This window comes from Notolabrus celidotus, chromosome 9 (assembly GCF_009762535.1).
Source record: "Notolabrus celidotus isolate fNotCel1 chromosome 9, fNotCel1.pri, whole genome shotgun sequence".
Taxonomy (NCBI): domain Eukaryota; kingdom Metazoa; phylum Chordata; class Actinopteri; order Labriformes; family Labridae; genus Notolabrus; species Notolabrus celidotus.
In genome coordinates this window covers 5,453,357-5,464,372 of record NC_048280.1, presented here as the reverse complement: position 1 = coordinate 5,464,372, position 11,016 = coordinate 5,453,357, and the positions used below count along the sequence as shown (strand labels likewise).

Sequence of the window (11,016 nt, the reverse complement as noted above, 5' to 3'; positions counted from 1 at the left end):
GGCTTTGATAAATAAAACATTGTCCATGCCTAAAAAAGCAACCAAAGAGGGAAGCAGGTATAAACTATCAGCCTCTTTATTAGGATATCATTTCATTTAAAATCATCTGACGATGAGCAAGTGATGTCTTGCCCTGTCTTTTTTTGGCAGGTGTTTAGACCAACCTGGCGTAAACTTACATTCTTATCAAAGACGCTACCTGGCAGGTAGAGACCTGAGAGTTTTTCATGATTCAAGAATACAATTACCATTCAGTTGAACCTTACTTCTCAGTGTCAAACACGAACACATTTGCAAAGTAAATGCACCAAACTCACACAAATGTGTTTAATCTGTTTATTTTAAAATATGCACAAATTTTGGTGAGTAATTATGACAAAAATACATATATACATGCATTTAAAGCTTTCCTTCTTCCAGCACAAGCAACACAAACACTTTCAGCAACCATTGACATGCATTCATCCTCAAAGAAAGTGTGATAGGGAAAACTTTAAAGAGGGGTATTAAGCTCATTTTCAGGCCGTCTGTCGTCCCTCTGGAGGCTCTGAGTGCTTCCTTTTAGCAACTCTCTCTTTAACACTCCAAAAACCCCAGCATTCAAGAAGCCTCCTCCACTGTTGCCAAGCTGCAAAAAGTCATGTATCTCAATCCGAAAATGACAGATTATGACTTTGGGAATAGTATGTGGCAATCTGAGCACATCTTGTATCGCTCTCTGGACCAAGCTGTTCAGAGCAGCCTGCACTCTCATCCTGGTATTCACATTCACCATGTGTTTGCCTCACAATTTGAAACTCTCACACCCAACATTTGAACTAAATATTCGTTTGTAAAATATGAAAAAGCACAATACCACTTTTTTCAATCTCTTGAATGTGGATACATCAAGCAGGTTCTCTGCTCATGGTGGATTAAGATGAAATCAGACCGAGTCCTGTCTGTAAGACGGGACTGGATCTTATCTGTCTTGATGTTTTGGTCTTTGTTAATAATACAACAGAGTGCAGTGTAGACCTTTTCTCCGTTTGTAAAGGCGTCTTGAAATAACCTTTGTTGTGATTTGGAGCTAAGTATATGGACTTGTTAAAAACTGCATAAATGCTGCTGATAAATAACATTCACTACTACTGAGTGAATGATTTATAGAACTTTAAATGTATAAAATAGATTTGATTCAGCTTGTTCAGAGTTTAAATGACATCACAAGCACAAGATGCCATCACCCAATACAAGGGATATTCTGGCTTCACTTTTGTGCATGTTGAGGAGGTAAGGATGCGTTGGCCGTTTTTATATACAGTAAGTGGTTCAAAACAGAAGAAAACGCCCAACCCACCAACATTTGATATCTTCACATTAAAGAGGACACTTTTAACTCTTATCACCCCATTTCTCACAGACTACTGTCTTGTTATGCTTAATTCTGATTGGTCAAACCCCCATTTCAACAGCAATAAACTCTCAATAGAAAAGGCAATGCTAATTTGCATAACCACCCCTTCACTGTGCTGATAAAAGTAGATTAATTTTTTAGTCATGTGTTGAATTACATAGCTTTTGAAAACAACTCTTAAATATCTTGTAAGACTCAAGAGGAGTCTGAAGGATTTTTAACTTCGTGTTAAAGTTTGAAAGATAGATTTAACATAGCTTATCAGCAGGAGAGGTTTAGAGAAGAGTACAGCTTCACTGTTTCTGGAGTGGATTAAACGTCAGCAGATCTAGAACCCTGCTGCGTTAGCTAACCATTCTTTAAATCTGTATTTTCCCTAAGTCCCAAAACTGTTCTTCAATAGCAAGAGTACATCTTGAATAAGGTACCGAAGCAGTAAAAACAGGATGCTATATTTTCCAAGCTGGTGCACATCTGGAAGCATGGGGTGCAGAGGGAGAATGGCGTTCTTAACTTCTGTTGTAGAAAAAGAAGTTGCGTTCGTGATGGATGCCTGTGGAGTAACACAAAAAGACAAGAAGATTCTAAATAACCAGGAATAATAGTGCAACGTTAACTTAAGCGATGGTTTGATGGAAAAGATGATGCCAGAGAAGGAAGAAGAGGACGGAGTGGAAAGCTTAAAAAGAGGCTAAAGCTTAGGAGAGATGAAGCAGCTGATCAGTGAGTGTTAAACATCAGCTGACACATTTATCTACAACTCCCAGCTGGACCCCAGCTCTTATGCAAGTTTTGGGTGTTGACACGAATCAAGTGGCAACCTCCGGTCTTAAAATTGGAAGTGATAAAAAAAAAATGCAGTCCACTTAAGACTGGCTGCAGAAACACAGGAAACCACATACACACCCATTTAAACAAGACAATCTTTACAGCAATCACAAACATGTTTACAGCCTGGTACAAAAAACTATTTAGATCTGAATAGCTCATTTCTCTATCCGCACACACTCTCCAGGCGGTGAATTTTTTTACAACTCAGTATTTTTAAAGATATCAAACTCACAAGTTTTGTCCAAATAAGGGCATAGCTGACTTGATTTACAGGCGGGCATCCTGTACCTGTTAGCAAAAAGACTGAAGGCCGCCTCCTTACCTCCCACTAGCTCGGACGAAGTTAGGTTGCATTCAGCGTTTCTAATATGGCCCCCTGCCGATGAGTGGCTTCAAAACAGCGCTTCGAAAACAGACGGGTGACGTCACGGATACTACGTCCATTTTGTGAAGGATTTTGATTGGAGCTTGAAGTGCTCTAAAAAGTCTATGAAATTCTACAAGATTATGCAAACTGCAAATTTTATTTTCCCCCCTCATCGAATCAAAGTCCTGTAACGCCATTCATGTGCACCCCGTCAGCCGTTTGATTGTATGCGCCCCCTAGAGGACAAATTTGAAATAGCAGTTACTTTTATTGAGAAATAGCAGTAAATGTGTCCTCTGCAATATTTCATTTTGGAAAGCCATCCCACGGGTCTGATTGGAACCTCTGGCGAGCTGATTTTGGCCCGCGGGCCGTGTGTTTGACACCCCTGGTCTATGGTATTAACACAAAAACAACCCTGAGCTCAGAGACAGTTAACGTTAGCACTAGCTGCACAGCTAACTGGGATCCACAGCTATGCTTAGCCACAGTTACTTTAGCAAACATATCTGTCCCATCTGAAACAGAATGACCTTACAGCCAATAAGGAAGAGGAGCTTCACATGTTTTGGCTTCACTTTTTTGGAGAGCTTTTATGTCGTCCATATTTCTGTATAGTTTATTGGTCCAAAGAAAAGATATCTCACAGTCTTCCTTCTCTCTCCTGTCGTTAATAAAGTTTTGGAGGACTCTGTTTTGTATTTTCAGTATTTATTCTGACTTTTTAAAATATTTTTTTATTGCAGCACGTTTCTTTTTCTATTTGTTTGTTTTTTTGCATATGTTTCTGTATTTGCAGTGTCATAACCATAGACTGTATAAATTGTGGGCGTAGGATCCGTGACGTCATCCATCTGTTTCTGAAGCGAGGTTTTGAGGCCAAACGTCGGCAGCAGCCATATTGCTGCTGTCAAGAGATTTTGACGTAAAGAGGCGGGCTTTGAGCCTCCTAGCCAACAGCTACAGTGTTCCCGCCTGTCAGCTGTGCCTCTCATTGGAAGACTCGTAATCTCAATATCTTCGAAATTGCCGTGTTAGAAAAAAATTCAACCCCTGTACAGTGTGTGCTGATCAAGAAATGAGCTATCCAGACTACACTTGTCTTTTGTACCAGGCTGTAAACATGTTTATTTCTGCTGTAGAGATCGTCTTTTTCCCATTCATGTGTTCCGGTACTTCCAGCCTCAAGCGGCTCCTTGATGAACTGCAGTTTTTAGCACCTCCGTATTGGACTCATATTTTTAGACCGGAGGTTGCCGCTTGGTCATAACTTCTAGTCTGTTTCCTTTAACGGAAATCATTGTGGAAGTCGCAGCAGGCAACATACAAAACAGGTAACGGGAGAGTCGCAGTGCAATATAAAAGCGTAAGCATACCAAATTATTTTAATGAGAATAATGAAAACAAACCTCATATTTTTTCGTCTGTGACCTGTGCCGACTCCTGAAGACGGTCGCTCAGAATGAAATTGTACGGTCTTCTTCGGACGACCGAGAGACAACAATTTTGATCCACCAAAGGGCGCAGGCTGTAGTTCTTACCGCCCCCATCATTTTTCCTCACAAACCAGTAGTCATCAGGTATCGGGTCTTGAAAGCCAGCAGCCTGCTCAACCTGTGAACACATAAAACAAAATGTTAGCACTGTTTTTGTCCCACATCAGGAAAAAGGAAACAACGACAAGCACTTACAGTATTAGAGTATTTTGGGGCTTTTTCATGAGTTTGACACCTGCAGTATCTGTTGTTATGCAGATGACACTCAGCTATATTTATCCGTGAAGCTATAAGAAACCAATCAGTCATCTAAACTAGAAGCTTGTCTTAAAGATATTAAGGCCTGGTTATTGTTATTATTATTGGCCCCAAACGGGTGCAGCTTGCTTGGCTGGAAGTGAAGCTTCCACCAAAGCGTGTGCCCCCTGGTGGCTGGCTGCAGTAAAGGTCAAAAACTCTGTCTCCCCCATTCATTTGAATGGGGCTGTGGTCAAACTTTAAAAAATAAATACACGTCGTACGAATGTTTCTCACATCCGTATGCTGTGGTGATATGTAGTTAGTATTTGACTGTTTTGTGTCCAAGGCCCCTTTTTTTCTGAAAAGTTTCTTTTTCGTTCGTTATTAGAGGTTAAAAAACGGGGTTTTACATCCGGGTTTGCTTTGATTCACAGCTGCCGCTATGCTGTAGGGCGGAGCTCACTACTGTGGAAACACAAAAATTACCGTGGCAACCACAGAAATTCTCTACAGCGCAGACTCTGGATGCACAATGGCTGCACAAACAGGGTTTTTTGGCTTTAAAACCGTACAACAGGAAAAGGCAGAGCAACGCTGTCCATTCTATCTACAGTCTATGGCCCCAAACACCTCAGAGAGACTTTTTCTAAGAACACAACTGCCTTAGTCCGCATCAGTCTGGCATCCAGCACCTCTGCTAGGAATCTGGCGGTCTTATTTGATCAGGATCTGTCCTTCAACTCCCACATCCAGCAAATTTCCTGGACAGCCTTTTTTCACTTGCGGCATATTTCTAAAATCATGCACATCCTGTCTCAGAGTGACGCAGGAAAACTAGTCCATGCATGTGTTACCCCCAGGTTAGATCCCTTTTATCAGGCTGCCCGAATGAGTCTCTAAAGACTCTTCAGCTGATCCAAAACGCTGCAGCTCCAGTACTTACTAGAACTGGGAAGAGACATCTCTCCTGTGTTAGCTTCTCTAAACTGACTCCCCATAACATCTAGAAAATAATTAAAAATCCTTCTTCTGACCTTCAAAGCTCTTAATGCTAAGACCCCTACGTATCTTAAAGAGCTCATAGTGCCATATTACCCCTCTAGAGCACTAAGCTCCCAGCATGCAGGTCTGCTCATCATACCCAAAGTCTCTAAAAAAATGTGGGAGGTCACAATAATTTTAATCAAATCTCGAAGGGTGAAACTTCTTTTGTCTTTGAAAGTGGGGCGAGTTTGATGTAGAAGAAAGATAAAGAAGAGAGTTTTATCACAGGGTGTATTTATTAGACATCTCTCATCACATTGTTGTTATTGTATCAAATTACTTTTAACACAACTCCCTCAGGGGGTTCAGATGAGGATTTAACCACCGCCCTCCGATCTCCGCTCAGTTCACTCACAAACTGAAATTTATATCAGGCCTGAGAAACAAAGAGCTTTACATCAATGCTTCTGCAAATAAAACATCCACATGAACTAGAGGAAAAGAGAGCACATATCCAGTGTTAGCTTCTCTAAACTGACTCCCCATAACATCTAGAAAATAATTAAAAATCCTTCTTCTGACCTACAAAGCTCTTAATGCTAAGACCCCTACGTATCTTAAAGAGCTCATAGTGCCATATTACCCCTCTAGATCACTAAGCTCCCAGCATGCAGGTCTGCTCATCATACCCAAAGTCTCTAAAAAAATGTGGGAGGTCACAATAATTTTAATCAAATCTCGAAGGGTGAAACTTCTTTTGTCTTTGAAAGTGGGGCGAGTTTGATGTAGAAGAAAGATAAAGAAGAGAGTTTTATCACAGGGTGTATTTATTAGACATCTCTCATCACATTGTTCTTATTGTTTAAAATTACTTTCAACACAACTCCCTCAGGGGGTTCAGATGAGGATTTAACCACCGCCCTCCGATCTCTGCTCAGTTCACTTACAAACTGAAATTTATATCAGGCCTGAGAAACAAAGAGCTTTACATCAATGCTTCTCCAAATAAAACATCCACATGAACTAGAGGAAAAGAGAGCACATCTCCAGTGTTAGCTTCTCTAAACTGACTCCCCATAACATCTAGAAAATAATTAAAAATCCTTCTTCTGACCTACTAAGCTCTTAATGGACTGACACCTTTGAATCCTAAAGAGCTCATAGTGCCCTATTACTCCTCTAGAACACTATGCTCCCAGCATGCAGGCCTGCTCGTCGTACCTTAAGTCTCTAAAAACAGTATGGGAGGTTGAGCCTTCAGTTATCAGGCCCCTCCTCATTGGAATCCGGGGTCCGGGAGGCAGACACCCTCTCTACTTTTAAGACTAGGCTTCAAACTTTCCTTTTTGATGAATTTATTTCATTTTTCTTATGCTTTTTACTGAACTGTCCCCGGTGTAGAGGCTAAAACATGCTCAAAATATACATATAAGTAGGTTTATATTTACCAATAGGGTTTTTTCAGCCACCTTAATTCTATAGTAGGTCGTCCCTCGTAGGAAACGTAAAGCCATTGCCCGCTCCCTGCCAATTGTACGTTCAGAGATCTCCGCCTTATAATCTAAAGACAGAAGCAAAAAATGCATTGGTATGTGTGCAAAATCAGAAATGCTTGATACTAACAGTCATTTAGAGAAAAGCTTTACCTGCAACATTTTCAGCTGAACAATCAATGGCACACATCCGCAATCCATCTTTGAAAAATCTGATGGTCACGATTTTCCCCTCAGATTTCAGGACACGTGTGAAGGGCATGATGTTTCCTCAGTTTTTTTTTCTGTCCTTGAAAAAAAAAAGAAAGCATTCCATTTTAAAATCATTAAGACTACTTAACTACATAACTACTCTGCTCTACACTCAGCACTGCTGTTAAAGTTATGTACAGATTCTAATGAACGCAGGGATGCTGATAAGACTTGGTGTCGCTTAAAAGTGGCATCTGAAGTTTTAACATCTTAAGTATTCTGTACTATGAAAATAAATATCCCTCAGCATGTCCAGACTGGAGTCAATGCATTAGTCCGCAGCAGAACTCTGGACTATAATTAAGTGTTCGACTTCAGACTACTCTTATACTTAACTTAAAGAGGAGAGCACCATGCACTACATCTAATGATATTTATAGGATGATTTAATTCTCAATGCACATTCCCACATAGCACAGTTAGTCTGGCCCACAATACACTTAGACTCGGCCAACATGACACCGCAAAGAATGACTGCCCTTAAGTGGCCCAGATAAAGTTTGCCAGAGACAGCCAACACATGGGCCAGCTTTATCACAAGCTCAACCTTAATCGGCTCAGATGTGCCATGGACAGATCTGGGCCACATAAACCAAGCCACAATCGGGCCAGATGTAGCATGCCATCATATATACACAATGCCATCATTGCCAAACCTGGTCCACATCCAGTTTACATACCACTTGCGATGCCAGCAGTCAGCCAGCAGTGCCGGCTTGACAACAGATCCGGCCCAGACCTATCTGCAAAATCTGGGTCGGCTCCTTAACCCTCCTATTCTCCTTGGTGTCAATTGGACCCCATTCAATGTTTAAAGTCTCTAGATTAATGACTAACATCATTTTTTTTGGCTTCATATTTCATGACTTTTCCTAATTTAATGGGGACAACTGGGAAAACATACAATTAAAATGTGGATATGTTCAAATTTCCTGTAAAAAAAATAATTACGCATCGGTGTTCCTTGGGGTCAATTTAACCCCAGACTGTTTTAGCTGTATATAAATAATAATAATAAGAAATAAACATTTTACACACATTTGTTTTGGTTGTTTTGGATGATATTGAGCTCACTATAACTGAGGACACTTCCCCATGTGACTGCAGGAGCTGGGATCAAACCGCCAACCTTTAGATTGAGATATAATATTTCCAGCCACCATGTCTCTATAGACATTCAATGATGAGTCCTGTGTCATACGTTTTGATAACATAGAAACAAGGCAGGGCCGACGAGAGCATGACAAACTTGCAGTTTGATGTTCTGTTTCACAAATAAAGTCCTTCTGAATGCTTTAAATTGTGTTTATGCATGAAATATATTTTATTTAAAGGGCTTTTCATAGGTCATATTACATACCCATATTTATTTTTATTTATTGATTAATTTGTCATTACCAACCATAATCACACCATGTAAACCTGTCACTACTGAACCATTTTTAACACTGCCTGTAGCTATTTCTACTTAATCTAATTCCATTGTAACATTGTATATATCTAAATTGTATTCTAGCTTTTTTTATCTATTTTTATTTTTACTTATTTTATTTTAATTTTACTTATTGAAACTGCTTTCTTGATTGTACTTATGTCTGGGTTGCTGTAACAACCCCCGGACCCCGGGGATCAATAAAGTAATATCTTATCTTATCTTATCTTTTTAGGTAGTCAACAAAGAAACATAAAGTACCTGACACATTAACCTGGGTAACAACAATCTGTTACTGGAGGTATAAATTGCTGGGGTCAAATTCACACAAAGGGTAAAGGATGTTAGAATATTTTGAGGGTAAGAGGAGGGTTAAACAATTCCCTACATGCCAAACAGTCATGCACGTGGAGATAAAACTGATGATTCATCCTCTTCTACTACGCCTACCACTACTACTACTACTACTACTACTACTACTAATAATAATACTAATACTAATAATAATAATAATAATAATAATGTTTCACCTAATTTAGATATTATTACAGGCTATTAATACATCATAATTTACCTGTTATGGCACATATATTGATCTTATTATTTGTTTAGTAGGACTTTAAAAACCTCACACTGACCCCCTCTCCCTCCTCCTGCAGAGAACACATTCATACCTCGATCACGTAAGCCCCAGCTTGTATTACTGGCAGGGGGAGTGTAGAGCCAAGCAGGATACGCAGATACAACTTTTCCCAACAACAACTCTTTTTATTGTAGCTCCAAAAAAACTCGAATGTATGTTTCTCACTCCTGCAAACTACAATAATCCCACTGCAGAATAAAGCCGAGCATGCATGCATTTTGTCGTGATCCAAGCGTGGATGGGATATCTGTGCATGTGTCAAATAAAGCATTAGTCACTTACCCGCAAGGATCGAGTTCTGTGAAGCAGCAGTGTGCAGGATGAGATGCGTCGATGCGCTTGAGTCGTGGAATAGTCTCTGTGAGGGACTGCACCCTGATTTAAAGACTGAGGGAGGCGGGACGGAGCGTGACAGGAGTTGACTCCATGAAAAAAAAAAAACTTGATTCCTGGAATGCAACCAAATGTAAAAGTGTGTGTGTGCGTGCGTGCGTGCGTGTGTGTGTGTGTGTGTGTGTGTGTGTGAGGAACTGCATTTCTTTGGAGATTACGCATTGTTTTCTTTTCCTCAGCCAACATCATTCCATTCAGGAGGTTGTGCCATTGTTCAGGTATTCTATCTATGTGTGAGGGAGTTATCCTTTGTGGCAATTTAGCCTTTTCGCAGCCTATTTTCAAATTTTTTTACACATACTATTTTTTTTAAGTGGATTAAACATATTTCCCAGAAGGTAGAGTGGGAAACTAAAGGTTTTGATAATCATTATGAATGTGTAATTGTCTGCACTGATCTGGATAAAGAAACAACATGCCAAGGAACTGGTTGGTGGAGATTACGGGTCCATAGTTCAGTGTGTGTGTATGTGTGTGTGTGTGTGTGTATCTGCCCTTGCTGCAATCAAGAACAGAAACAATCAGTCTTTATTTGTATAGCGCCAAATCCCAACAAATGTTATCTCAAGACTCTTTCCAAACAGAGCAGGTCTAGACCTTACTCTATGTTCTATTATTAACAAAGACCCAACATCAAGACAGGATAAGATCCAGTCCCATCTTACAGACAGGACTCAGTCTGATCTCATCTTAATCCACCATGAGCAGAGCACTTTGCAGCATTTAGCAAGTTACAGTGGCAAGGACAAACTTCCTTTAACAGGCAGAAACCTCCAGCAGGACCAGACTCATGTTAGACACACATCCTCTGAGACCGAGTTGGAGAGAGGGATAGAGGGAGAGGAAGAGAGAGATGGTAGTGGTGAGATGGATAGCAGTAGCTGCAGCAGCTGGAGTCTGGCACGTTCAATGCAGCAGGCTGTATACGGCAGAAATCCAGAGGGACCTACGAGACAAGGGAGCTCAGGGACTTTAGAAAGATCTATGGTTAGAAACTTTAATGGGTTGGGGAGAGTTAAAGTAAGTGATGTGTGAAGCCCGGTTTATACCTCGTGTCGAATCGATGAAGGAGCCTAGGTCAGATAGGTGGCACTGCATTTCCTGCATTCACAACACTTCTGGAATAGCCGTGCATCATTTCATTTCCTCCTGACGCCTCCTCTGAGGAAAGGGGGGGCGGATTGTGTCATTTTTTTTTACACATTGTGTAAACTAGATTAAATGAGTGCAGCGCCCTTTGAAGAGGCGTTATGACACTGAGACACTCTGGTTGTAATATTTAATGCTGCCCTTATGATCTCACATCGTTTAATCATCCTTTTTTTATCTCAACGCCAAGTTTCTCCTACTTGTAGCCTCTTGCATGTGGACCAGATGAACACTACATTGCATAATACATAATAACAGCAGACTCTTTTTGCTCAGGAGACTCAGGACTTTTGGTGTGGAGGAGGCTTTTCTGAAGACTCTGTGGTGGCATCAGCCATCT

General features: G+C 40.5%; 1 long non-coding RNA gene across 1 annotated transcript; it reads right to left on the bottom strand.

Annotated features, from left to right (window-relative positions):
* Positions 1-322: 322 nt before the first annotated feature.
* Positions 323-9,537, bottom strand: LOC117818988. The gene is made up of 5 exons (XR_004632418.1): positions 9,417-9,537; positions 6,961-7,096; positions 6,763-6,875; positions 4,004-4,208; positions 323-1,949 (listed from the first exon to the last, which is right to left on the bottom strand). It is a non-coding gene; the product is annotated as an uncharacterized LOC117818988 (long non-coding RNA).
* Positions 9,538-11,016: the final 1,479 nt, after the last annotated feature.